At 47.1% G+C, this 27,293-nt stretch overlaps 2 long non-coding RNA genes across 2 annotated transcripts; both read left to right on the forward strand.

Annotated features, from left to right (window-relative positions):
- The first annotated feature begins 573 nt into the window (after positions 1-573).
- On the forward strand, positions 574-2,109 carry LOC144151652 (uncharacterized). The gene is made up of 2 exons (XR_013318931.1): positions 574-970; positions 1,755-2,109. It is a non-coding gene; the product is annotated as an uncharacterized LOC144151652 (long non-coding RNA).
- Positions 2,110-12,221: 10,112 nt separating this feature from the next.
- Positions 12,222-14,025, forward strand: LOC144153800 (uncharacterized). Its single transcript, XR_013319383.1, has 2 exons — positions 12,222-12,506; positions 12,989-14,025. It is a non-coding gene; the product is annotated as an uncharacterized LOC144153800 (long non-coding RNA).
- The last annotated feature ends 13,268 nt before the right edge of the window (positions 14,026-27,293 follow it).

Genomic DNA, 27,293 nt, shown 5'->3' on the forward strand with positions numbered 1-27,293 from the left:
AAATCACACTGGACAGCCGATAGCTTGGCCAGACGCCGGCCTGTACGCAAAAGCCATTCGTGGACAACGAGCGCTATACGACCGGCCTTGAGGCGCTTGAGGACACGCATTGGCCGGTGCGCAAAAAATCACACTGGACAGCGCGCTCATTCAGACGTAATTTTTGATCATAAAATTTTATGAAGAGTAGTAGCCTATATATGTGACGCAGGTATTTATGAGTGCCTTTACGCACGTCTTGGCATGTTCTTGTTAGTTGAATGACCACTCAAGTTCACTCAAAATATTACTGAAGTTTGCGTGTTTTTGAATTTGTTTTCACGCGCAGCGCACAACAAAAAAAGTAGTTCCAAATCATTTTCAAGCTTGTGTCAAGTAGCACATTTAAATAAAAAGTATTGGCAGGTGTAAATGCCGACAGCCTTGCCTGCTTTTGCATATTGTTACATGAAGTCTCACTGTAGAGCACTCGTGTGCGTTATTTTGCGTGTGTACATGCGCACCCGGCGCGCAAGCAGCACCACTCGAGGGCAGCACTGCGGTCGTTGCCCGCGGCGGTTCCCCAGACGGTTAGAGCGCGGTGCACAGGCCAAAACGCAGCAAAAAGTAGTTACCTAAAGAGCCACAGCACCGTGCCACGAAACAAAGCGTACTTAAACTAAAGTGCAGCTTATTCAAAACAGCGTGAGAGAGAGTGTTAAACGTTCAGTAGGAATTGGTCATTTGTGTGTCCTAACGCAACGGTGAACGTCGAACTACTTCAGCGTTGTGCCTTTGCGCGTTCTTTGAACCCGCGGCGGGGCCGGTGCACGGGCGCGTTGCACCGACGGCTCCGTCTCTTTTGTGGCATTGAAACTGCGGTAGTACTCCTGTACGTGTCTGTGAGGTGCGTTTTGGTGTCGGTGGCTGTGTGAAGTATACCTGACTGGTGTAATAACATCGTTTGCCTGCTACGGCCGCCGCTGAAAACGTAAGTCACCATTTCATTTTTTCGCGGTGCGGGAGTGCTCGCGCTCGTTCCCGCCAAAACTTCAGCTGTACTGGCGCTCGCGAGTGCTGCTTAGTGTTGTTGGTTCTTGCGAAGAAAAAAGTGGTCACATACATGTGCTTCCAATTGTGTGACGCCAGTTCTAGCTATCCTTTTTCCGGCTATGTGTTTTCCAAATAAGCAGCCGTGCTCCCACTGCAGGTTCACGACGTTCAGCATGCGTTGAAGCAAGACTCGTGTGCAGTATAAGAGTTGCGGATGTATTACGCTGGCTTAATTAAACTCTACCTATTAATGAAGCTTTCGTTTCATTATTTTCTTGAGCAACGTAAAGGTATTGTCGAGCGACAAAGTAATTACACTACCGCTGGGCTTCTCCGTCGGTTCCGTTCGCGTCTGAATTCCGCGTCTGACGGGGCAGAAGTGAGCGAAGGCACAACAAAATTTCACGGAACCGCTGGCGTGTCGCTTTGTCTATTGGACTTTTTATATTACTTTGCGCTACTGCAATAAGAGTGAAGCCCATTTTCGGTGAAATTCCGGACTGTTTTCTCCAGAACGAGCCAAGTAACTGCTACCGTAAAAAACGCAGTTTTGAAAAATGAATAGTGCAGTACGTTTTATGTTTCATAGCGAGTGTTAACAAGCTAGAACTTTAGGCTGAATATTTTCACACGGATATGTGGTAAGGCTTGTATAGGTGCTGTATTTAGTAAGCAGCGTGAATTTAGCATTATAGTGAACTATTTTTTTTTACTTATTGCAGGCGCTACGACGCACAGGTGTTTCCCGTGGACAAGTGGCGGATGCAGCAGTGACAAGCTTTCCAAGCTGGGCTATTCTACAATAGTGCTGTTCAAAAACATATTGTGGTCTTGGCAGGTCGGCGAATTACCGGGAATGAGGGTCCTGTTTTCATTTACCTGAATGCTTCTGTTTTGTAGGCATCTCAAGCAGTTAAACGAATGATAATCGGTTCGCGCTTCATGAGCAGCGCTTTTTAAAATTTTTTCTCGACTGTTGTTTGTGTTTGCTTTCATGTTTGTGTTCGTATTCTTGCCACTGTTAAGCGAGGTTTCTCGTATATTTGATGAAAATAATAAAAAAGCTACACAGAGAGACCCGGTGTGTTGTGTTGCTCCATTGTTTTTGGCAAGTCGCGTATGTATAATTGGTTCGCAAAGTTGATGCAGTTTGCTTATTGTGCCTCGCGGTCCCATTTCTGTTTTATACATGCCATTGTACAGGAAATTATTTATCGAGTGCGCATTAAATAAATAATGCGCACCCGTTTAATAATTTCCTGTATACTGGCATGTATAAAGCAGAAATCGGGCCGCGAGGCAACTCGTAAAATAAGCAGTGGTCGTAAGGACTGGTCACAAAGCCAAAAATGTGCATGAAAATAGCGTGGGGTCCACCAATTGGCATTATCATGGCAAGGTACTTTGCCAAGCGTTGTCCAATATTGGCCTTCCAGGGCTTGGCCAATTGTTGGCTTGTCACCCTTCCCAAACACCAGCCAATATTGGCGGCCGAGGTATTGCCAAGCTCGGACACATTGGCCACTGATGTTTTGCCATGCTTGGGCTTGGCAATTTCTGCTGCTTGGGTGGGTTTTTCTGTCAGGCCCAGACCATGTGGTAGAGGGTACAGATCTCACCGCAGTGTGAGCATGTGGCGCTGTAGAGGGTGGGGTTGATGGCGTGAAGTTTAGATAGGTGTGGGAACGTGTTTGTCTGCAGAAGCCTGAGTTTATGTTCCTGCTCCTTGGTGAGTGACGGGTGGGCAGGAGGATATTGTTGCCGACTCAGCTTGTAGTGCTGTGTGATGCTTTGGTATGTTACGAGGGGATGAGTCGCTTGAAGCCAGTCGTCTCGCGGTGCCCGGTAGGCTAATTCTCGGGCTGTCGTGTGGGCCATGACATTGCCGCGAAGGGACGAGTGGGCAGGCGCCCAAACCAGACTGATCTTGCGTTGAGGGGGTCGCAGGAGAAGGATTCTTGCAGCTGGTCTTGATATTCTTCCGCGTAGGTAGCTTCGGCATGCTGCTTGAGAATCAGTAATGATTGTATCGGCTGAGGTGTGGGCAATGGCAAGAGTGATGGCTGCTTCTTGCCATCTCGCTAACATCATGCTTAGGGAAGTTGTTCGAGCACATGGTTCTCCACCGTCTTACTGCATATGTGGAAACACACCAATTACTCCCCGAAACCATGTACGGCTTCCGCCAGGGACGCTCCACGCAGGACGTATTGATACAGCTACACCATGACATCATACTGGGCACCGGAACCTCGCCACGGGACACGCGGGCCGTCCTTAGTTTGGATCTCAAGAGTGCCTTTGATAATGTAGCCCATGACGCCATCCTACGCGGCCTCACGGACATGAACGTCGGCCCAAGAGCCTACTACTACGTACAGGATTTTCTATCTCACCGTACGGCACGCCTTGCAATCGGGGACCTCAAAACCGATTCCATCCTGCTGGGCGATGTGGGGACTCCCCAAGGATCAGTGCTCTCGCCCTTCCTATTTAACGTGGCGATGCGGGATCTCCCGCCAGCCCTAGCCCAGATACCTAATCTCCAACACAGCTTATACGCGGACGATATTACTCTATGGATAGCCGGGGGCAGAGACGGCGACATCCAGGACGCCCTTCAAGCCGGCATCGGGACAGTGGAATGCTACGCCAACAGCAAGGGGCTACAGTGCTCTCCACAAAAATCTGAATTGTTAGTTATCTACCCAGGCCGTCACACCCCTCCACCCCACCAGAGCATTCAGTTATACTCTAGCAGGGGAACGCCCATACCTCAGGTTCCCGTTATTCGGATATTGGGGATGCACATTCAAGCAAACGGTCTCAACTCAGAAACCATCCGCCGCCTCGATGTTCATGCCACCCAGGTCGGGCGCATGCTCACTCGGGTAGCTAATCGGCGGCAGGGAATTTCCGAACACACTCTATTTCGCCTCGTGCAAGCCTTCATACTCTCCAAGATAACTTATGCCACCCCCTATCTCCTGCTGACTCGACTTGAAACAGAAAAGCTCAATATAATTCTACGCCGTACCTACAAGCAGGTGCTAGGAATTCCCGGAACGGCCCCTACCCACCGCCTTCTGGAGCTTGGCATCCATAATACAGCTGATGAGCTCATCGAGGCTCAGCGCACTTCTCACATGCACCGCCTCGCACTCACGCCTACGGGCAGAAAAATCCTACAACGGCTAGGCCGCACGGTCCCATTTGAACACCCTTCTGCGCAACCCGTGCCTGCCTTTTTACAAGCGGTGATAGAAGCGCCCCCTCTTCCCAAGAACATGCAAGCGGGCTCGCAGGATGGTCGGCGCCGGGCACGAACGAGGTACCTCACCCGCCTCCTCAAGACCCATTCACATGTGTGGTATACGGACGCCTCCCCATATAAAGGACGCCCCGCCCTTTGCGCTGCCACATCTAACTTTCCCAATAACCAGGAAGTCGCATGCACCTTACCCCATGGGGACATCACAGACGCAGAAGAGGCAGCCATCGCCCTTGCGGTTGTACAAATCGCTCGCAGTGGCTCTCCTGGAATCATCGTAACTGACTGTCAGACCGCCCTGCGAAACATTACGAACGGCAAGTGCAGTCCCCCAGCTGCTCGCATACTACGCACCATCCCCGAGACCCCGCACTTACCTCCCATACGTCTCCTTTGGACCCCCGCCCACTCGGGCCTGGAGGGGAATGAGGTGGCTCATGAGCTGGCCTGCGAGCTCACCAACCAGGCGTCAGATCATCCGGCCACTACTCTGCTCTCAGCACCCCTCCTTAGCTTTCAAGATGTCCTAGCTTACTACAAGGACGCTAGACGCATTTACCCACACCCGCACGCCTCACTCACTCGATACGAAGCGACCACACTACGTCAAATCCAGACGAACACCATTCCTTCCCCAGCACTGTACAGCAGAATACACCCTAGCTTATACAGCCCGTTCTGTCCATCCTGTGGTGTCTGGGCCAACATGCAACACATGTTATGGCAGTGCCCCACTATGCAGACCGACAATTTTATTCACAACGAATCAGACTGGGAGGCCGCGCTGCTCAGCCCCAATAAGGACATCCAGAAGGCGCTTGTGGCTCTAGCGATCCGTGCGGGACCTCCAGTGCTTCAGCGAGATCCGCCACAGCAACCACCTCCATGAACGGCCCGGCCACAGGGGGTCACCGTCGGGTCCAAGCTGGGCTCAACCGCTGACCCTCTGAACACTATCGGGCCACTAAATAAAGTTTTCTCTCTCTCTCTCTCTCTCTCTCTGCTTGGGTAGTGTTAATTCCAGTAAGTGTGACACTGGCGACATGCTCGGTGCATGTAGTGACGACCGCTGTCATCGTATCCATGCGAGCGTAGTCGGCAGCGTCCGTGTACACAGTTTTGGGGTTTGATCCATGGGTTATATCTAATGCCTGTGTTCTCGCCGCACGTCTTCCTTGGTGAAACTGAGCGTGCATATTCCGTGGAATGGGAGCCACATAGATGTTTTGCCTTATGGTTGTGGGTATGTCCATGGAAGAACTGCCTTGTTCTTCTGGGGTATTGTATCCAAGGCGACCAAGCAGTTGGCGTCCTGTTCTTGTAGTCGCTAGACGGTGGTGCTTATTTACCAAATGAGCCTCTATGAGCTCTTCCACAGTGTTGTGTACTCCCAGTTTGAGAAGTCTGTCCGTTGCCGTGCTGACGGGGAGACCAATTGGTGCTCGTTTATATGCTTTCCGAATGAGTGTATCAAGTTTGGTTACGTCGCTTTTGGAGAGGATCGCATACGGGATGGCGTAATTGATGCGAGAGATGATGAAAGCTTGGACAAGCCGTAGTGTGTCTGCTTCCTTCATCCCTCTAGTCTTCGTGGTGATTCGGCGGAGCATGTGAACAATTTGTCCTGTTGTTTGAGTGAGGTGCCGAAGAAGTATGGACTTGGAGCAGTCTTCTTGAGAGGTCATCCCCAGTATCTTTATGTGTGGGGAAGGCGTAATCGTAGCTCCGTCAAGGGTAATTTCGATGCCTGGGTCTTGGTGTTTTCGACTTTGGCGCTTCCGGACAAGGAGAAGCTCAGATTTCTCTGGAGAGCAGCATAAAACACACTTGGTTGCATAAGCTTGCACGATGCCAGCAGCCTGCTGAAGACGATCTTGCATTTCCCCTACCGACCCTGCGCCCGTCCATAACGTTATATCATCGGCATACAGGCCATGTCGAAGGTCAGGGATGGCATCTAATAGTTTGGCAAGGCCGATGAGGGCGCTGTTAAATAGCAGTGGGGAAAGAACTGCGCCCTGTGGCGTGCCTCGACCTCCAACTTGAATGGGAGGTGATTGCGCGTCACCGACCTTCAGGACTGCTTGCCGGTTTGTAAGAAAATCCCTGATGTAATTGTAATCCTGGCTCCACAGTGGAGGTTATTGAGATTGTTCAGAAACGTTTGATGATTTACATTGTCAAACGCTCCTTTTAAATCAAGGGCGAGAATTGCTTTAGGCGTGTGATTATTGGCCTGCATCATGATTTCTTCTTTGAGCTGAAGAAGGAGGAGGAGGAGGAATAAACGTGTATCTGAAGCTGTCAGCCCTGGGGAAGAGTCCTCATTCCAGGACCCCTTGAGTCCGTCCGGCGTCTTGGGCTCGCTGCACCAGCCAAAGCTGGTAGTCAGGGTCCGAGCTGGACAGTGCTCTCTCCCAGTGCTCAGGGGAGGGGAAAGGCAGGGGGGGGGTAGGGGGGGTTCTTATCACAGCCCCAAATGATATGGTAGAGGGTGCCCGGAGCCTCGCAGAAGCGGCATTGCGAGGAGTACAGGGTGGGGGCCAGAATGGGGGCTCTAGTGGGATGGGGAAATGTGTTTGTCTGAATGCCTCGGAGGTGGCGCTCTTGTTCTTTGGTGAGGCTTTTGTGCGCAGGAGGATATAGCATTCGTTCCAGACGGTAATGCTGAGTGACTTCGTGGAACGACAAGAGAGGGGAGACCTGCCACTGCTCGCCGAACTCCTGGCTTGCCCGGTGGGTCAACTCTCGGGCATGCTGATGGGCAGCTTCGTTGCCAGACACGGCGGAGTGGGCTGGAGCCCAAATAATCCGTACGGGATGTCGAGGAGGATGCTCGAGTAGAATTTTTCGGGCAGGTCGGGATATGAAACCGTTGGAGAAGGTTCTACAGGCTTGTTGGCTGTCCGTGATGATTATTTCTGCCGAAGTTTGTGCAATCGCTAGGGAGATGGCCGCTTCCTCCGCCTGCAGAGAGTGGATGGTGGGAATTGATACGCATGTAACGAGGTTTTCGGTAGTAGAAACAACAGCGGTCATAGCTCTTCGCCCGGGATATGAAGCGGCGTCTGTATAGACTGTGGCAGAGTTTCGGCCGTATTGATTAAGAATAGCTTTCGCTCTGGCTTCCCTACGAGCCTCGTGATGTGTCGGATGCATGTTGCGTGGTAGTGGGGCCACATCAATGAACTTGCGAACCTCATCGGGAAGCTGAGTCGCATCCGCCTGCGGGTGTTGCAGAGGAGAGCGCAGGTGTAGTTGAGATAGAATGGCTCTACCGGTAGGGGTAGAGCTCAAGCGTAAGAGTAGAAAATATCTTGGACACTGAGACTTGGTCTGAATTCGTACATGGATGTAGGAATTCGGCAAGTATCTTCTAGGTATTGTTGTAGGCGAGCGAGGATGACGTGCTCGAGTAGCTTTCCTATGCAGGATGTTAATGAAATTGGGCGGAGATTCTCGACGCTTGGCTCCTTTCCTGGTTTCGGTATTAAATGAACCTCAGCCGCCTTCCATTCCGGCGGTATGACTCCCTTTTCCCAACAGCCATTCATGAATTGTGTGAGCGATCTGACGGAGTCATGATCAAGGTTGGTCAGTATCTTCTTTGTGATACGGTCGCGGCCGTGTGTGGTATTTCTCTGTGTCTTGGCTAGCGCTGCCCGCACCTCCGATTCGTCAATGGGTCTATCCAGGTGGAGGTTTGGATCACCCGAGTAGTCTGGAGCGTAGTATGGCGGAGATAGAGGCAGGTATCTTTGCTGAAGCTTTTTTAGGAGGTCGTCCTTGGTGCCCGGGAAAGTGTGCAAAATGTTTTTCATTGTCTTGGTAGTTTCGCCTTTACTTTTTGAAGGGTCAATCAAATATCTGAGTAGTCGCCACGTCTTAGATGTGGTGAGAGTACCACCGAGGCTGTCGCAGATCGTGAGCCAATTATGCTTGCAAAGTTCAGCAGCGTATTTGGCCGCGTCCTGAGTCAGGGCTGCAATTCGCAATTTGAGTTTGCGGTTGTGCTTTTGCCTCTTCCATCTGCGGATGAGTGACCGGCGAGCTTCCCATAAGTGGAGTAGTTTGGTGTCTATATGCGGAACCTGTGTAGTGGCATTTAGCTGTTGCGTTGTGGCTTTTACATCAGCTCGTAGCGCTTGCGTCCAGGTGTTGATGTCCTCGATCTTGGAGCTAGGCAGCTCAGCCCTGCGCTCGCGGAACTTGTCCCAGTTCGTTATTCTAACTTCGCCTAAGACCGGTGGGCTCGATATTCTTCCCCGTAAAGGGTCGTTGAAACGACTGAGTGGTCACTACTTAGATTTTCCTCCAGGTTCACCCAAGTGGCGTGGTTGACGTTTTTAGTAAAAGTCAAATCCGGGCACGTGTCGTGAGTTACGCTGTTGCCCATTTGCGTCGGCGTACTGCAGTCCGTAAGTAGCACCAAACCCTCTTCACCCACGCAGCGGAGGAGCTCATTGCCTCTCTTGTTCGCATATCGGTATCCCCATATGGGGTGGGCCGCGAAATCACCAAGGACAATGAGGGGATTGGAGCCCGCGGTTGTAGTTGCTTGTTGCACTATGCGGTCAATGCAATCTTGCTTATTTTTTGGCCGGTAGTAGACATTGAGGACAAACAGACTTTTCCCCTTGTGTCCCTTCCTCGGGATGAGCTCGGTCAGGATGCCAGTTTGTTCTGCTTGTGTTATAGCGTGATGTATGGCAGTGATGGATTTCCTGATTAGTGTGCAAGAATTAAACCCCTTTGAGTCTTCATGTGTGATATATCCTGGAAGCCTAGCGCGTGCGTTGGTTTCTTGAAGCGCAATGACGTCGGGTGCAGTGGACACTGATTCAATGTACTGCTGGAGTAGGCCAATCTTGTTATTTTATGCTCCTGCAATTCCATTGCCAGAATATGAGTTCTTTGGACGTTCCTGCATCCTGCCTACCCACACTCTTAATCTGGTTCCATATAAGTTCCAGTTAAAAAGGGTGATCCATATATTTTATGTGGATCCGAACGAAAGAACAACTGGAACGAGGCATATAGGTGGATCTTATCTGGAACCGTCAGCTTGTTTTCTTTATGTTCGTGGTTTTTATCTGGAACTGAAGAAATGGGGTCATGCGATGTCGGCGGTTCCGGTTACTGTTCCACTTATGTCCCAGTGAACGGTTGGGGAGAGTGCGTTTGTATATTTTTTGCTCTCGTCTTGTTCCACATAACTCGTGCATGGCAGTGAAGTATGCACTCTTTCATGCATCAACTGGAACAATGTACCGCATGTATATTAGGTGCTTCTTGACCCAAGATACACGTGCGCGTTTAATATACACGCGCACCCCGCACATAAAATTTAATGAACTTCGCCGACATCTATGATACTGCCTTGCAGCAGTTAACTTTTATAATACGGCTAAGCTGTAGTTTTAGTGACGTCCTTTGACAGAAAACGAAATCCCACTTTTTTGTCAACGCCGTACATAGCATTAAAAATGTCGAGAGGAGGATATCTTAGGCAAAAGAAGAAATTGCAGGAACCCATTTCCAGGTGTTCGGCGGCACCCAAACCGCTTTTGTGAACATCGTATTTTTCTAATTTGAGCCGTCAAGTACAAAATTACCAGTGACTTCAATTTGAGAAGGACTAAACGTCTTCCCTTTCCCCATATGCCGTTCGGGCAAAGCCATAGCTGCTATAGCGCTGACAAATTCGTGGTGCTTTTGTGAACATCTTCATTACGAAATACTTGTTGAGGCCGTTACATTTTATGCATTTGGTTTACAAAGCGTCGCAGAAACGGCCGTTTTTGTTTAACACTCAGTCATCATCTCGCTGTGGTGTAGTACGCGCTCAATGGTACTTTGTCCACGTTACTTATGTTGTGATGGGGTGCATACATAATGGTAACCGACTGCGTCACATTTTACACCACACACATCATGCTACGCATGCAATTATATACTTAGAAGTTAGTTTTTGTATTTTGTCTCGTCACGGCTAGTAATTTTCACAAGCAAAAACGAAAGGCTCTTTGCAGGAGGAGAATGACACAAAACCCGGAGAACTAAATCTACCCCGCGGCATCAGCCTTACATTCTATATATTTATACTGAACTGGCATTCTTATTTCAAATTATGCATTGCAGTATCGCGAAAATTCGCAGTGTTACCCTAATGTTGTTACTTGCCGTAGTAATTCAAGTTCACGGAATGACCTGCCTTCTCCTGCTGGTCCCCCCGTTGCTCTTTTCCTGCACTATTGGTGTTCATGAAGAAAAACTGCTGGAAAACGGGCAGATGTATTATTACTCGCTAATTAGCGAGTATTCGCACTGGGTTCACTATGCGGAAGTAGTTTTCTATAACGTGGGTATCAAAGAGCGTCGCAGTATATATTATTGATATTGGAGACTTGTCAAGAGTCGTTTTGTTTTCACTGCAAAGAAAGAAATAAAGCTGTCATCAAAGTTTATGCACACATACCGCACGCGCTCACGGACCGCGGAGAGAAACAACTTTAGCCCAACTAACGTGTTAAATTGACTAATATCTGAGCTCTTTGTTCCAGCCTCAGAGCAGCGCAGACGTCCGCTTAGAGGCCTACTCAGGCCTACTCCCATTTTCCGAAGCAAATATAAGCGATCAAGGGTGCCGAGCTTGCGATCTCTTCCGCGGACTGGTCACTGGCCACGGCGTGCATCGCCAAAGGCACGGAGGAAGAAAAAGTTGGCCGAAACAATTACGAAACGACCAAGGGCGTCCGCAGAACTTTTTGCAAGGGGGGGCATCCATAAGCGGGGGGGGGGGGGGGGGGTACGGTTGCATAGCACTAGAAAGGCGCTATTTGTGGTTACAAAAAGTACGAACAGAGCATTAGAACCAGACTTGGAGGATATACATTGGATTTTATTACCGAACAAAGCAATAAAGTTAAAGAAAATGCGAAAAGTTACTGTCACTTTGTAAAGAAGAGTGGCCAGTCTCGCTGCGTGAGGGTTCTCGACTCACGCCCACTGATCACCAGCACACAGTACAATACATTCCCACACATAGAACTGCACTCCAATCTTCCTTGAATAGCAGCTGCAGACGCCTCGGGTTTTTCTGCGCAAATTGCGAGATGATATGTGTGATGAAGTCTGTTGAAATGGCTCACGCAATAAAGATACTACTCGCCTCCCTGGCTTTCAATGCAGTAAAGGCGTACAAGCGTTTTGAGAGGCTGATTTATAGGTTTTGTTTCAGGGCTTGGGTGGTGCCAACATTTTGCAATTTCGAAGGAAAGGGTGTACAAGGTGATGGGACGGCACGGGAGGATGTTACACTCTCCCTCCTAGGTGTAGCGGTGAAGATTTTTTGCTAGATATAGCTGCAACTTTGTCCGAAAACTGAAGTTCTTGCGGTAAGACTGCATAAATTTAGAGTTTCGAAAAACAACAACAAAAAACGTCAACCTCTCAGAATTGTTCGCTATCTTCAGTAGCCAGCACAGGCAGTCTGTTTCACTGCCGTCACATGACCGGCAACGTTAGTCAGTGTCTTAAGTGCAATGTTGACCGCAGTCCTGAAGGGCGTTCCATACGGATACGCGTGACCTGGGTGTGCTAATCATTTGAGTAGTGTGGATTGTTGCGCTAGTTGGTTCACGTGCATGACTAGAAAAAACTTTGCGCTAAAGGACGAGACAAAGGAGAAAACGTCGGTATCGTTCTCTCCTCTCTTCCGTGCTTCCCAACCAAGCTGTGCAGCTTTTTTGTAGTGCATAAAAATATCTGAATTTCCAAGAGGGGGCAGTTGCCCCCCCTTGCCCCCCCTTCTGGACGCCCATGGAAACGACCGCCACTTCAGTGCGGCATGCCGTGCGCATGCGTTCACAGCATGGAGGAAAGAATACAAGGCAGCGCCGCTTACCTGCCCTTCAGGGGAGGAATTAACCGACCGTTTCGGCGGGTGAGGATGAGCGCTAGGCGGATGTGACGTCACGTTTGTTCCCAGCGCTCCCGCGCGGTATGTTTACATTTTTCCGAGTGCTGCCTACACGGCGTGCGCGCCGTAGAGACTCAAGTAGCCGCGTTGGACTTTTGCTGTCAACGCAAGTGTGAATGGTTGTCGCCCTGTCAATCGTCGTTCAACAGCTCCAGCGTCTTCTGGCTCTACGGCTGTGCAATCAGCCGTGGGCGTTCAACTGTCCACCATCGGCCGACTCAGGTGAGCGCTCCTTTTTGGCGGGTTTGCAATCAGTTCGCATATCTCCTACTGAAAAGCTTTCTGCTCGCTGCAGTTATATTAGCGACGTTTACGAAATTCTTAACGGCGCGTTCTCACCGTCTTGCGTCATTGTCACTGTTTATGCTGCTCTGTTCGCCTCTGTCGGCGATCGCGAGCTGTTGACGGTTTGTTGCACGGCGCAGAAACTCGCTCGCATGCAAACCCGTCTCGCCCATGGCGTTTCTTTGTCTCTTCTTTAATGTGGCGTCATTAAAATCACTTGTTAGCCTCGAGGCTTTTTCTAGACAACGTGCCTTGTGCTAACCGTGTTGTAACGAAAATGAATTTGCAGTACGATCTATTGGTGAAGTTAGGAGCGTGACAGGACGCTGTTGGGAAGGTTTTCGTGTGTGCGTGTGGTTCGTGAGGGCGTTGTAACCAACGGTGTTTCATTCCTCATGTTCCATTTCTTTCTCTTGCAGCATCTTTTGACTGCAGTCGCGGTGCCCCTAGCCTGCCTGCAGCACTTATCCTGCCATTCCAGTGGGAACTAATGTTCGCAGGCCACTTGTCACAACCTAACGGGTTCCCGCACTTGCCTGGCTTGTAATTTATGGTATACTTTAGATCCACCATTGCGTTCTCACTCTGTGCGTACATTTAAAGCGAGTGTTTACACTAACGTGGCAGTAGATAGCCATGAAGACAGCAGCGTGTGTACTGGAAATGCCTGCCAGTGAAAACAAAACCAAACGATCTACGGATCTATGCCAGCTTGACCGTTACAAGTCTTTCTGCGAGTATCAAAGCAATGAACAGCTGGGGATATCTCGTGTGCAGAATTGTGTTCTTCCTTCTATTTGTTATCTATTTGCTGGTATAAATTTAAGAATTGATAGTATGAGTAAGGTAGACAGAGAAAAAAGTGATTGCGTTGCTCTTGGAAATACTTTACACGAAATAAAACTGCTTCCTGCGAGTTCGCACTGCTTAGTGCAGTAAAAAAGGTTCTGTATAACAAATAATTTGATGCACCTAAACCCATCTGTGATGAAGGTACGTTGTGCATGGATTATTTAAGGGCAAGTTATTAACTCTGGCAAAGCAAGAAAGTGACCTCTTTGTTGTGCAGAAAACTAGTTTAGTAGTAATTTTGGCTTTTGTCTGGACATTGTCAACAGGAATAGTAGCCTTGGCGCACGACTTTGTGGACACTTTCCTGTCACCTTCCTTCAATGCCAACACAGCGGCGGTGAAGACGCCTCGGCAATCGAAATCACATGATGTCAGGCAGTTACTGCTGGATCATTCATTCTACCATGAGGGCATCCTCTACAAGCCGTGAGGCCTTGCTCTGTTTTCTGCTGGGGCTCTTTTCGTTGCCAAGTGCCATGGTCTTTTTGGGTAAAGCTCCCCAAAACAAAGTGGTCTTGTCCCTGTTGGAATTGTCATGTTATCCGTATAAAATTCAGAACACTGATGCTTCTGCTGCAAATACAAGAAGTGCTGCAGATTTGCACATGTGGGAGCTCGGTTTTTATCTACGTGTGTGAAAGATGTGTCGCATGATACAGGGCGGAGATGCCATGGTGCTATAAAATATGTTAGAGAACTTTGGATTGTATCTAAAAAGGAGACAGCAAGCTCTGACGCTTCCTCTCTAACTCTAAGAGAAGGGCGCAGAGAACGATGTTTGATTTTAAAGGAGTTCAGTCATCGATGTGTCATGAAAAACTGATTTAAAAGGATGGCGAGGCATGGATGAAATTTTAAAAGCATAAAGGAGATCTGTGTATGCTCGCTGGCGTTGTAGGTTCCATTTATTGCACTCCACATACATGCTTTCAACTGGACTAGTCCGGAAGGCACCACATGCCAAACGGAGCCCTAGATGAGGCACAGGGTCCAGCATTCTGAGGAATGTTTTAGTGGCTGACCCATAGACAACGCTACCGTAGTCCAATCGTACAATGCACCTTTTGTGTCATCATATATGGAGCCTCAATTTTTTGCTGCAGTGTAAACCATGCCAATGCATGTTTGTAAATGTCCATTCCACCAACAAATTCACGGCATGCCTTGACAGTAAGCGCAGTTTTGTGCATCTAGATAATCACCTGTACCTATTTATCACAGGCCTGCAACTTGCACATGGTCGGATTTAAGCACCCTAAATGTAGCAACTGTAGCCGACCATAACACATAATCTTGAAAACGCTACCTTATCAACGCGAAAGCAATATGTGGCCCATTGACTAAGCAGCCACTATCCACTGTCTGTGCTAGCACAACAGCTCCTAGATTGGCCGGCAGTGCAAAGAGTGAATTGAGTTCAAAACAACTTTGGGAAGAGTTGAAACCGCATGGGAACCAAACCCAGGACGTCCCTAGTGCAAATCCAGCATTACATCCTTGACACCACTATAGCTCAGTGGCTCTAGCTGACTAAAGGTGGACCCAGGGAGCGCATTGTGACCTTAAACTGAAAAAACGTCCAGAGGTACAAGCAACCCGAGATACTACGAGTTTGAAATTTCTTGGCGATTCATTAGGTCACACGCTCAAGCTACAACACATAGCCATAACATCCCCACTCAGGTGAATTGGCCAGTCACGATGATAGCTGCTGTCAGAAGCTCACGGCTGTTTCACCAATCCCCGTTTGTCTTAAAACAATGCTGCTTAAATTACACACTGGCCAACTGCACCTCGTCGAGTATATTTTACGCTCCTGGCATTCTGCATTGCCCTTGTTTAGTGTTAAAGAACTATGTATTTGATCACATGTGAAGACTGCCATTTCTGTTGGAGAGCATTTCGTGCTTTCAACCTGAATGGGTTGACTCTCATCAATTCAACACTGACTGCGCACTTTGATTGTGGTGTAATAAACAGAAAACCTGGATAGAGCCAAAATACTGAAGAGTAAATTATGCTTGGCTATATACATTGCACAGCGTAGCTGTAAACGTCAAAATTCGACTTTTTAGGTTTCACGTGGCAAAGCTCGGCATAGCTTGGGCCAACTATGAGGTGTACTGCAGTGGAGGGCTATAGGTTAAGTCAGGCCACCTATGAATCTTTTGACATGCTTCGAAAACTTGGCACACAGGCATTTTTTTGTTCTACCTAAACCAATGCTTTGGACTGGCCAAAATGTTTTGTACGGGTGAAACTGCACTATGCAACTGCAAATAAGAATTGAACCAACTTACTGTTGTGTCCCTTCGAGAATCCAGTGCTTGCCTAATATCGAAAATTGCATCCAGGATTCCAGCAATTGATTCAAGAAATGTACTTGTATGTCCAAGGAACGAGCTCGAATAAAAAGTTACCCTTCTTTATCTGCATTACTTGCATATTTATTTATTTGAAAATTTTTAGCACGAAAACAACAAAACACAAACAGGCAGTGCTGTCACTTTTCGTGCTCTCTCTCTCTCTCTCCCGTGCTTTGTTGTTTTTGCACTGTTTATTATTTTTAAAAATACGCCAAATTTGCCATTTTAGTTGGTTTTGTTTGTTTTGATGTTATGCTGTGTTGCCAAGGAAACTGTAAATGTCACCTCCAAGAAAAAAAAAAAGAATACGTACCTAGCATTTGTAAGTGTATGCTTCTTGATGGATAGGAACTCTTACTATGTGAAAGTGAAGCCAAGAAAATTAAAACACCAAAGTCGTCACAAACACTGAAGAATGTTTATTGACATGGCATCACATCACTTGCTGGACATGCAACAAGGCCCCATAACGCTGCTCACGCAAGAGTGCAAAGCATGCTTTGTGGCTAATACCACTTGATAAAAATACAAACAGGCACTTATCTGCCCCAAGGTGACCCTGAATGCAAATGTGACGTGCACAACTGGAAATCAACAAAAGAGTTTGGGTCAGTTTGTGGGATAAGTGAAAAGTGTGGACAAAAGTCGAGAGCACCTTTATGTGTTAGATGACGAGACTGCTAGCACAAGACAGGAAGGACCAAAGGGTGCTTGCTCAGTATTGTATGGCTCTAAATAGGTGCAGATTGCTACTCACTGGACCAAAAGTCCTGGAAGACCCCTGATTTTAAAGCAAAACTTTTTATGTCTCACCAGTGGAATATGCCATGCCAAAAAGGCATTGCAGAAAAGCCAACTTTCTCTGACAATGATAGTGATCGTGGGTGAAGAAGTGCAGAAAATAAAACGCTTCCTGTAGTCAGAAACGAATCAGGACCCTCGCGGTGTGAGGGTCCTGATTCGTTTCTGCGGTGTGAGGGTCCTGAAATTAGACAAAAATAGTGTACCTCGCAATCTAACGACGACGGCAGTTGAATGCGAAGCTTTCGTCATGCAAAATCAAGCGGCGAAGTTTCAAAGCCACTGCGAACAAAAGTCCAAACTGCGTGCAAGTCAAAGTGATAGCTCAACGAGTCAATGTTTAAGCTCAGATGACAATAAAGCAAGGAATCCCTCACGAGAAAACTGAGTTAACCATTGTTGTCGTAAGACAAAGGGGTGCATGTTTTTTTACTTGTAATTATGTCAATTAATGAACACATGAAAGAACAAGTAACGGAGAGCAAGGAGCAATGATGAAACTGACAACAGCCACAGATTTGCACATGCCTATTGCAGAGAAGGAAATCTGGAGAGGCACTGTCTGGACAGGAAAGGGAGCAGTAGAGGAGCACAGCAGTTGCGTCTGAACCTTCCCACACAGCCGAACAGGGAGGGAGAATGAGGCAAATGGACGAAATTAAGGGTTGGGAGTCTTAGTAGCCACTGTACTTTCCTGTCAACCAGGCGTGTGGCTGGATGGAATAGATGAACAGCAACGTGGGAGCTAGAGGACTGCTTGCTGGCAACACTACTACCACCCAGTAGTCTGTACTCCACAGTGCACAGTAGGAGGAACCAAACTGGAAGTGGGGCTGCAAATCGGCAGGATGTTACAAATGGAAAAAGTGCTGCGTGGCTGTCACAAGTCAAGGTCAATCACCCTTAAGGGGAGGTGCCAAAACACCTTAGAGAGAAGATGAAGACATGGCATTTGGATCTAGTGGCTAAAAATGAACCATTCATGTAGCGCCCCACCGTAAAAGGGGATTGACCTTCACTCATTTCCTGAAATAAAGTTTAAAAGAGGTTCATCCCGGGCAGTTGCCACCAGCACCCTACAGTAGTATAGTGGAAACACACCTCAATCTTTGCTTTTAGGAGGTCTTTTACCGAGCTGTCTACCAAAAATCAAATTATTTTTTTTAAGGGGGCACACTGGTCTTAAACCAAAAAAACATGGGTTTTAAAGTTAGGACGATAAAAATCGAGAGATAGGTGTAATTTTTCATTGAAACTGTAGATATGAAATTTCTTTCTGTGTAAAACAACTATATTCGAACTTATTTGGATTTTTATGTTTGATTTTTTGACAGCCTTTGTAAGGAAGGAAGGACGGAATAAAAGTAAAGGAAAGGCAGGAATGTCAACCAGGCTGTGGCCTAGCTTGCTTTCCTACACGTGGGGAAGGGGAACAATGGGAAAAAAGATGAAAAGCAGTACAAAAAGAAGGTAAAGAGAGAGCGTGTAAAAAAACTGCTGGAGGGATGCAGCTGAACAATGTACCGGTGAACTGTGCACAAATCAAGGACTGACTGCCATAAGACTAACATTATCATAATATATGGTCTGTAGCAGAAGTAACAGCTGTTTGGAGTTTGGGCCTGGACGGCAACACCAGTTTTTCTGGTTCCCACCTTCTAGGCCCAAACTTCAAATGGTTGTAACCTCTGCTACAGAATGATAATGTTAGTATTATTGCACTCCTTGACTTGTGCACAGTTCACTGGTACTTTGTTCAGCAGCGTCCCTCCAGCAGTTTTTTTTTATAAAGGCTGTCGTAAAATCAAACATAAAAATCCAAATAAATTTGAATATAATCGCATTACACAGAAACAAATTTGATAGCTATATTCAGAATGAAAAACTACATGTCCCCCAAAATTTAATGTCATACCTGTAAAAATAATGTTTTTGATCAAAGACCGATGTGCCTCCTTAACTCGAAGCTTTCACTCTTGCAACTTGAGTCAAAGTCTGAAATCTAAACTGCTTCGACCGTGTCAGAATGGCGCAGTCTGACAGACAATGGTTTCATAATGCAAGGGATGCTGGTTCCATTACGACCACGGGAAGCGTTTCTTATTGAGGTGCTTGATGTGCTTTTGCTTATCACCCTGATCGCTTTGTGAAACCCACTAGAAAAAAATGTACAATTTCTACTACAAAACTCATCTAGGACAAACGGGGTAACACCTAAGACGGAGCAAGCTTCTGCGATGAAAATGTTTGACAACAATTCCGAAGGACAAATTTTTCTTATTTCCTTACTTCCAAGTTTCCCACAAAGGTGTGCAGTTTTCCTTTGTTACTGTACGGCTGCACTTCAGAAGGATGTCGAACTTTTCGCTCACAGAAGGCATGCATCTCCGTTCAGCTTGGACCCCTGCAACAATTGGCAGCTAAGTGTGCCTATCAACTACCGTGATAAAATTCTTGGTACTTGCATGAAGAGTACACACGTAACGAAAGACACGAAAGGTACGAACTGGCGAAAGGTTTACCATGTTTCTTGTAGGCAGTTTCTCGTACTCCGAATTACTTGGTATATTAAACCATTTTTGCCGCATAAAGCTGCTCAACTTTACATGCTTCGTTGTGGTGGGAAGAAGCTTTATTCTGTGTTAATTGGTATATTAAACCATTTTTGCCGCATAAAGCTGCTCAACTTTACATGCTTCGTTGTGGTGGGAAGAAGCTTTATTCTGTGTTAATTATTTTGAAGTGCAGCATAGTCCTTTTGTTTTCTGTCAACCTCATCTGCACTGAATTTCAATTAAAAAATGAGTGCCCTTCCACTGTGTGAATGATGACCTGCAAAGCTGGATGCAGTCCACGGAGTGCACGAAACAAAACACGTTTGTCGTAATTTGCGATGGAGCATCCTTCCTAGCCAATTAGCTGAATGAACCTCTGAAGGATCCAAGCTTTGTTCTTGCAGATAAACATGGTCCTGCCTGTGTCCCTCCCGCGTCGTAACCATCTTACTCTTTGTGTAACGCCGGGTTCAGACTGTTGCCACAACTGTCGTAATAACTTTAAAGAATGACGTCATTTCACGTCTCAGCCAAACGAACTGCGTGACATGCCATTTTTTTCGTCCATAGATCACGATGCGGCTTTTGCGTCGGTAGTCTGAACATAGCTTAACATACAAACCCAATCCGCTGTACCACTAAGGGCTCCGGACAGTTCCCATTGGGCCGTTTAACGTCCGCGTTTAAACCTCACACCAGCACAACGGACATTCCATCCATCAGGGCGGGCAAGAAACCCATGGCTGCGCGTGCCCGCCCCCCCCTCCTCCCTCCCACTATTCTTCACTACAAACCTGCGCACGCGTAAACCGGCAGCCAGACATGTGCACGTGCTTAAAAGTGACAGACACCGTCGAAAATATCCCCTGATAGCCCTCTGAAGTGATATTGGCTCACGCTGGCATTCCAAGCGGGCAAGCTGTTGTTCATCCGGAAGGGATTTGTCGCTACTCGAAGAGGTGAACTTGGTGCGGTAACGGCGCCGCCAGCAGCTTTCTGTTGTTTTTGTGCCCATTGGCGCTTGTGATCGGGCCAACACTTCAATTCTTGCTCTTCGTCCTCCAAACAAACGGCATGCATCCGTCACATAACGATTTAAAACCTTAAAGCCCTTGAGCTCTATTCTCCAGGACAAAGATGTGGCTGTACGTTTTCCTTCCCGCTCGTATGGATCTTCCTGTGTGTGTAAGATGTATGTGTAACACATCAACCCCCACCACCCGAACCGCTGGATTAAGGAGGACAGCCAACTAACTGCATTGAGCCATGTAATTTTGACATCTAAATCTCGCACCAGCGCCACCGGCATTTCAGTAGCAGCGGCAAGAAGCCTAGCTGTGCATGCACACCCCCCCTTTTTTTACCCGCAAACTGTGCACGCATAAACCGGCCACCGATGATGGCGCATACTTAGGCGTGAAAGACACCAGCGAAAATGTCGCTCGGAAGGCCTTCCAAGCTCAAAAAGAAATATGGGCTCAAGCCGGCATTCCCACTGGGGAAGTTTCTCTTCTACCGGCAGGGATTCGCAGCTATTTGGCGAAGTGAATTTGAGCGTCAACAGTGACGGTGAGTTTCGGTCGTTTTAGGGGGCTGCCCTTTGGTAACCGCTACCTGGGCTTCGCGAGAGCGGCGTATGTTTTTGTCCACGTATCCTAGTGAGCGAACACAGCAGGGACGAAAGGAAGAAAACGGAGAGGAGTGTCTGGCGAAGGCTGAAGGGGAGTACGACACGTGCGGCTATGGCATCACCTCTTTCACTGCCTTTCCCTCGCACGTCTTATGCACCGCCACCAAGGAGTGCCCTCCCCCTGACACTTTCCCCAGACGCTGTTCCATTCTCCGCTAATCCAAACCATGTGACGTTTGCGCGGGTGGTTATGCAGCAACATGCTCGCTGCTCAATTGTGCGGGGCTAATCCGAACCATGTGACTATTGCGCGGGAGGTTTGAAAATGATTTGCAACATGCTGGCCGGCGGCGGCGGCGTACTACGAGGTAGCAGCAGAGTAACCCACGCCGCCGTATGTTCACTGATAACGCGAACACTTCCTGAGACTCAGCAGAAATGCGCCATGACCGAAAAGACTGCAGCTCGTGCTGCGCACATATTTCATATTGGGGAGTGTAGTAATCATGAGTGCATTTTTACGCCAGTCCCTGCTTCTGTTTATTTTTCGCAATCATCTGATAACCGCACTACCGCTGTTAGCTGCCGACTGTGTAACTTGCCAAAGGGGCATCGGCAGAGGCGAGGGGGAAAATAGTTGTGAAAGAGGGGTGAGCGGTGGTGAGGAACCCCGGAGCAGCGCCGAGTAAATCGATGACACCGGAATGAAAACTGGGGGGGTTAGACATATACTGCTTTGCAGTAAAAAGTTCCCAGTTTTCAATGTGTGGATTCGAGCTTGTGGATACTCCATGATCAAAACCTATAAGTGTGAAAAAGTATTGATGTAACCTATTATAAATTTTGGACGATGCTATATGTACTACGTAGTGAAGTCCCACAGTCCCACCAGATTTTGCTATACCCAACACCAATATAGCATTATCTAGGTGCAGTCAGAAACACTTTTTTATATGTGTTCACGTACTTTTAAGCATTCGGAGGGTCAACATGGCTGCTTGTCACTGCTTCTGACTGATCATCCATGGGCTGATCCCACCAATCTGGCTGCCACAAATCACAATAATAACGTGGAAGTCTTCAATTGTGGGCTGGACTGACACACAAAATCCGCGCCAGGGCTGTCAAGCTGGCGGGGCAACTTTATGATCGCGGCGTCAACCCACCACAGTGGTTCGAACACTTGCCCAGTATGAATGTAGCTATTTCTGGCATCGTTGGTTTGGTCCATAATGCTTGCTTTACTGATGTTTAAGTACAACACCTGTGTCGACTGGCAAGCTTATATTTCCTCAACAGCTTCTCTAGCTCGCCCAGACTTTCTCGATACACAACTCTGAGCTGACGTGCGAGCATGTCTGTACGTCGTGTGGAGACCATGCAACTGAACGGTGCGAATGCAGATTTGATGCTTTCAGGGCATTTCACTACTTCCTTCGATCAACAAGAGAGAAACTGTCAGTAATGCTCGGAGAAAGACTGGGCGAGTCAGGAATGTTGCTTAGACATTTCCTAGTACCATATAAATAGTGTACTTAATCTTCCTCAGAGCCAAAACATCATTTTAGGTTGTGGTGAAACAGACCATTCTTTCTTTTTGAAGCACTCCTTTGTTTATGTATTGAAAACCAATTTGCCCAGAGGCACACTTCATAAGTTATTTGTGTATATGGCTAATTTTTTACATTTTAACATTTATATGTTCTCATTGTGTAGTATGATACTAATCTTGAGCATATCATTTTCGAAACAGAGGTGGTTTTCTTTAGGTGGCAGTTCCTTTTCTCTACAAAAAAAAATAGCGCTTACTGTAAAAAGGGTTCAAACAATAAAAAAGGAAATCTGTTTTAAATAAGGACGAGAAAGGTTCACGTCAATTTATATGGCTGAGAAAAAGATTATGGCGGTCACTAGACGTGCTGTGGTTCCCGTAGGGCTAACAAGTGATTTGCAAAAAACTGGACAACACTTCCCATGGTGCGGTCACATGCTGTTCTGCACAGATGGCATCTGGCCCCATTTTGTCTGACTGGCAATGAAAACTGCCTGCTTCAAAATAACAAAGACATTTTTTGGCCACATTTATATTCAGGCAGAAAGTGTTGTGCAAACCATTGCACATAATATTGCCTGGTATGAAAAATGTGCTCAATAAGTTTCGCAGGAAAGCTGGTTTCGAGAATTGAATCGTGCCATAGGACGAAACAAAATTAACTAATAATTATAATTAAAAACAACACAACAGAAGTCCTGAGTTTTGCCATGGATATTTTTGTGCTCTTTCTGTATCACGTTTACAACCAGTATTGCCGTGCTGTTAATTACATTGTACCTTTGGTCTCATAGGTCACCCAGAAAGGACAACACCAACTGAAGCCGAGGAAGTAGTGTAAAAAAAATTCACTTTATATTGTAAAACAATAACAGTATTGATGTATTCTTGAATGCGTAAGAAACAACAGCCTCCCTTGGACCTTTTGGATGCAGACCTATTTTTAATTACCAGCAAACATTCTTTTTATTTTACGGTGAAGGGGTGGGGCTGCTTCTTTTCCTTCAGCTTGTTAAGTTGGCCGTTTTTCATATATGACCAGGTATTTAAGCATTCAGAAGTAGACGCATCATGATCAGGTATAGCTTGAGTCCAACTGATTAGGCGTGTTCTGATTTTTGTCATGCTAAGCGTCACACTCCGAATGCTCCCCATGAGCACAAACGAGTTGCAGTGAATGACTGAAGATAGCACGTAATTTTTTTATCAACATGTAACCGCCTAAGAGTTCACATGGCATAAAATTAGTAGCGGTTGCCCAGCAGTTGGGCAACACGCCACTATTTAAACTAAATGCAGATGCTACTCGACAGTTTTCCTCCAGCTTAGCGACTGCCTTTTCCATGTATTTTCTAGTTCATAAATATACCATACAATGCTTGGATGCAGCAGCTCTCATAAACTACAAAATGACAAGAATAAGATGGGCATTGCTTCCACAGATGATCTTTTTGTATCATTCATGACATGAAATCTCGAACTGAGTCTTTGGATCTTGGTAACAAACTGTTTCAAAGCACAATGCAAACCGTGATGAAGAAACAGCATTACATCAGGTGCATAGCCTGGGACACTGTGCAGCTGAAAAAAATATCTATAAGTCTTCCTGCTTCATTTTCCTGTGTCTACAATACAAAGCGCGTTTATTAACAATAAAAGCAGGGTGGTAGGAGGGTGTAAAACGTTTAATGATCGCATTGAAAAATAATGTGCCTTAAAGGAGCCATGAAGAGAAAACACAAGTTTGGTTCATTCAAAAGATTGTCTCGTTAAAATCATACTGACACCACTTTTACCGTAAACTTTGCTCAAATAAGCTACATAATTAGGAAAAAAGGGAATGGCCATGTGACCCACTAGCTCATTTTTCGCAACAGAACCTATGAAGTCATACCAGACAGCCCTGCGATTGGCGGAGAGCGGCAAAGGCAAACGCAAATTAGGCAGAGCTTATAAGCTTGCAGAACGAGCTATTTGCGCTTAAATTGAGGGCACATTCTTTTTAAAGCACTAAGAATGGTGGGACAAACACTGGAGGTTACGAAAGCACACGTAAACATAGAAGTACCGATGCGTACTGCTGTTGCACTATGCTTGGTCTAGCTGCACAGGACTGCGGGCCTTTGGGGTTGTTTCAGATGACATTGGCCGATTGACGCAAGTGATGATGTCTTGCATGACCGTATTTGTCGAGGGAGCACCATGTTTCACGAAACGATTGTCTCCATGAACAAAACAAGCCAGGTACAAATACGTTCACAAAAAAACCAAGGGCAGAAAATGGCTTGCCGCGGTGTGGTGGTGTCATCTAGGTTCACTAACGGTAAACAAGGCCCTGTGATGTCATTGCAGACCACGAAAACGCATTTAGTGGGGAAATCAAAATTTTAACTTGCATTAACTAATTTCTCAGTGAATAAAGCACCGTTTGCATGCGGACAAGCGCTGGGGGCCCTATAAACACGAAATCTTTCGAATAACACAAACTTGTGTTTTGTCTCCATGGCTCGTTTAAGCTTTTTTTTTAAATGCTATGGATGAGCTGCTTCACATAAAAGGCGTATTTTACAACATTCTTAGCCTTGTATGGCTTTCTCGCACAGCTTAGACGTCGTGTAAAAAAGCCAACTTGGTCTAGCAGCTCAAGGCAAGGTAGGCGCACCTTCTCCCGTTTGCACTCAAGAGTTTGCATGAGCAGGCATTAATTGACTGCTGCATAATCGAGTAAAACTGAAGGCACTTCGCACTATGAGGCACAGGGCAGCGTAGTAGACCTCTCACTCGAGGATCTTCAGCGTAAACCAAGACATCGCGTACAAAAGGTAATTTTTTTGGCTTTGTAAATTCAATGCAGCCTCGGCAGCCAGGAATCGAACCCCAGACATTGTACATCCCTGCAGCCACAGGAGACCTTGAGAGATCTGAGCAATCTGGCACCTCAGAAATCTCATGAAGATGAATAAAGCTACCGTGTGATATTATTTAGAAGGTTTACAAAACCCAAGGATAGACAGCATAGGGGCACTAGATACATACTTGCTTACACAAAACTCAAAAGTAAAAAAAAAATGACGTGGGCAGCCAAGGCACGGTAAATCTACGGTGTTGACCAACACCATGTATTGTGTCCTGGCCGACCACGTAATTTCTGTGCCTGCCTCCACTGGAATGTGAAAGGCGCCGTAAACAGCCCTGTGGTCAGCCATAACCCATTACACATCCAAGACTACAGTGCAAACTTTGTCGTGACGGAAACCACGTACGATGCCGTTTGCACGAAGGCCACGCCAGCCTGCCTCATAGATTGCGCGATATCGATAGTGCATATAACAATTTCTGGTGGGACTTCACTAGGTGGTACATATAGCATCGTCCATACATTTTCAACAGTAAAAAAAATAAAGGTAGTAAATAAGCAGTGCATAAGCTATCTATCCCTACCTCTTCATTGTTTCACTACTTACTGAAAAACTTGTGCTTGAAAATGTCAGGCTGGAATGGATACGTAGACCAGGGTGGTATTGACATTGGCCTAAATAACTGAGTTTGATTTCCAGTACACACGCTGCTGTCTTCATGGCTATCAACTACCGTGTTACTGTAAACCCTCACTTGAAATGTACGCAGAGTGAGAACGCAATGGTGGATCTAAAGTATACCATCAATTACAAGCCATGCAAGTGCGGGAACCCGTTAGGTTGTGACAAGTGGCCTGCGAACATTAGTTCCCACTGGAATGGCAGGATGAGTGCTGCAGGCAGGCTAGGGGTACCGTGACTGCAGTCAAGAGATGCTGCAAGAGAAAGAAATGGAACATGAGGAATGAAACACCGTTCAGGCAGCAGTAAATAAACAGTCTAGGATGAGTAAAAAAAGGTCAAACGACAGGGAAGACCACACAAGCAGTGCTCTTGCCCGCCCTGCGTTATCCGGGTCGTTCCCGCTGAATTTCCATTGGTTATTGAACGCCGACTGGCCTCACTATTAAAGATGAAAACACATAACGAAGTCAGCATCCCTTGGCAGGCACTCCTGGCAAGCAAAAGTGCTGGATGCAGTAACGAGTGCAACAGGCTAAAGCAGTGTGTTACAACGCCCTCACGAACCACACGCACACACGAAAACCTTCCCAACAGCGTCCTGTCACGCTCCTAACTTCACCAATAGATCGTACTGCAAGTTCATTTTCGTTACAACACGGTTAGCACAAGGCACGTTGTCTAGAAAAAGCCTCGAGGCTAACAAGTGATTTTAATGACGCCACATTAAAGAAGAGACAAAGAAACGCCATGGGCGAGACGGGTTTGCATGCGAGCGAGTTTCTGCGCCGTGCAACAAACCGTCAACAGCTCGCGATCGCCGACAGAGGCGAACAGAGCAGCATAAACAGTGACAATGACGCAAGACGGTGAGAACGCGCCGTTAAGAATTTCGTAAACGTCGCTAATATAACTGCAGCGAGCAGAAAGCAATTGAGCTTTTCAGTAGGAGATATGCGAACTGATTGCAAACCCGCCAAAAAGGAGCGCTCACCTGAGTCGGCCGATGGTGGACAGTTGAACGCCCACGGCTGATTGCACAGCCGTAGAGCCAGAAGACGCTGGAGCTGTTGAACGACGATTGACAGGGCGACAACCATCCACACTCGCGTTGACAGCAAAAGTCCAACGCGGCTACTTGAATCTCTACGGCGCGCACGCCGTGTAGGCAGCACTCGGAAAAATGTAAACATACCGCGCGGGAGCGCTGGGAACAAACGTGACGTCACATCCGCCTAGCGCTCCTCCTCACCCGCCGAAATGGTCGGTTAATTCCTCCCCTGAAGGGCAGGTGCGCCGCTTGCGTTGATGCATGGTATAGTGGGACGGCAACGGGTACAACGACGATGAGGGAAAAACGGGACTGCGTGAACACTTTTAACGACAGCAGCGCCCCTACGTCTCAACGTTTACGGAAGCTAGTTTTTGT

Source organism: Haemaphysalis longicornis, unplaced genomic scaffold (assembly GCF_048455015.1).
Source record: "Haemaphysalis longicornis isolate Haplotype H1 unplaced genomic scaffold, Haemaphysalis longicornis Haplotype H1 scaffold_9, whole genome shotgun sequence".
Lineage (NCBI taxonomy): Eukaryota > Metazoa > Arthropoda > Arachnida > Ixodida > Ixodidae > Haemaphysalis > Haemaphysalis longicornis.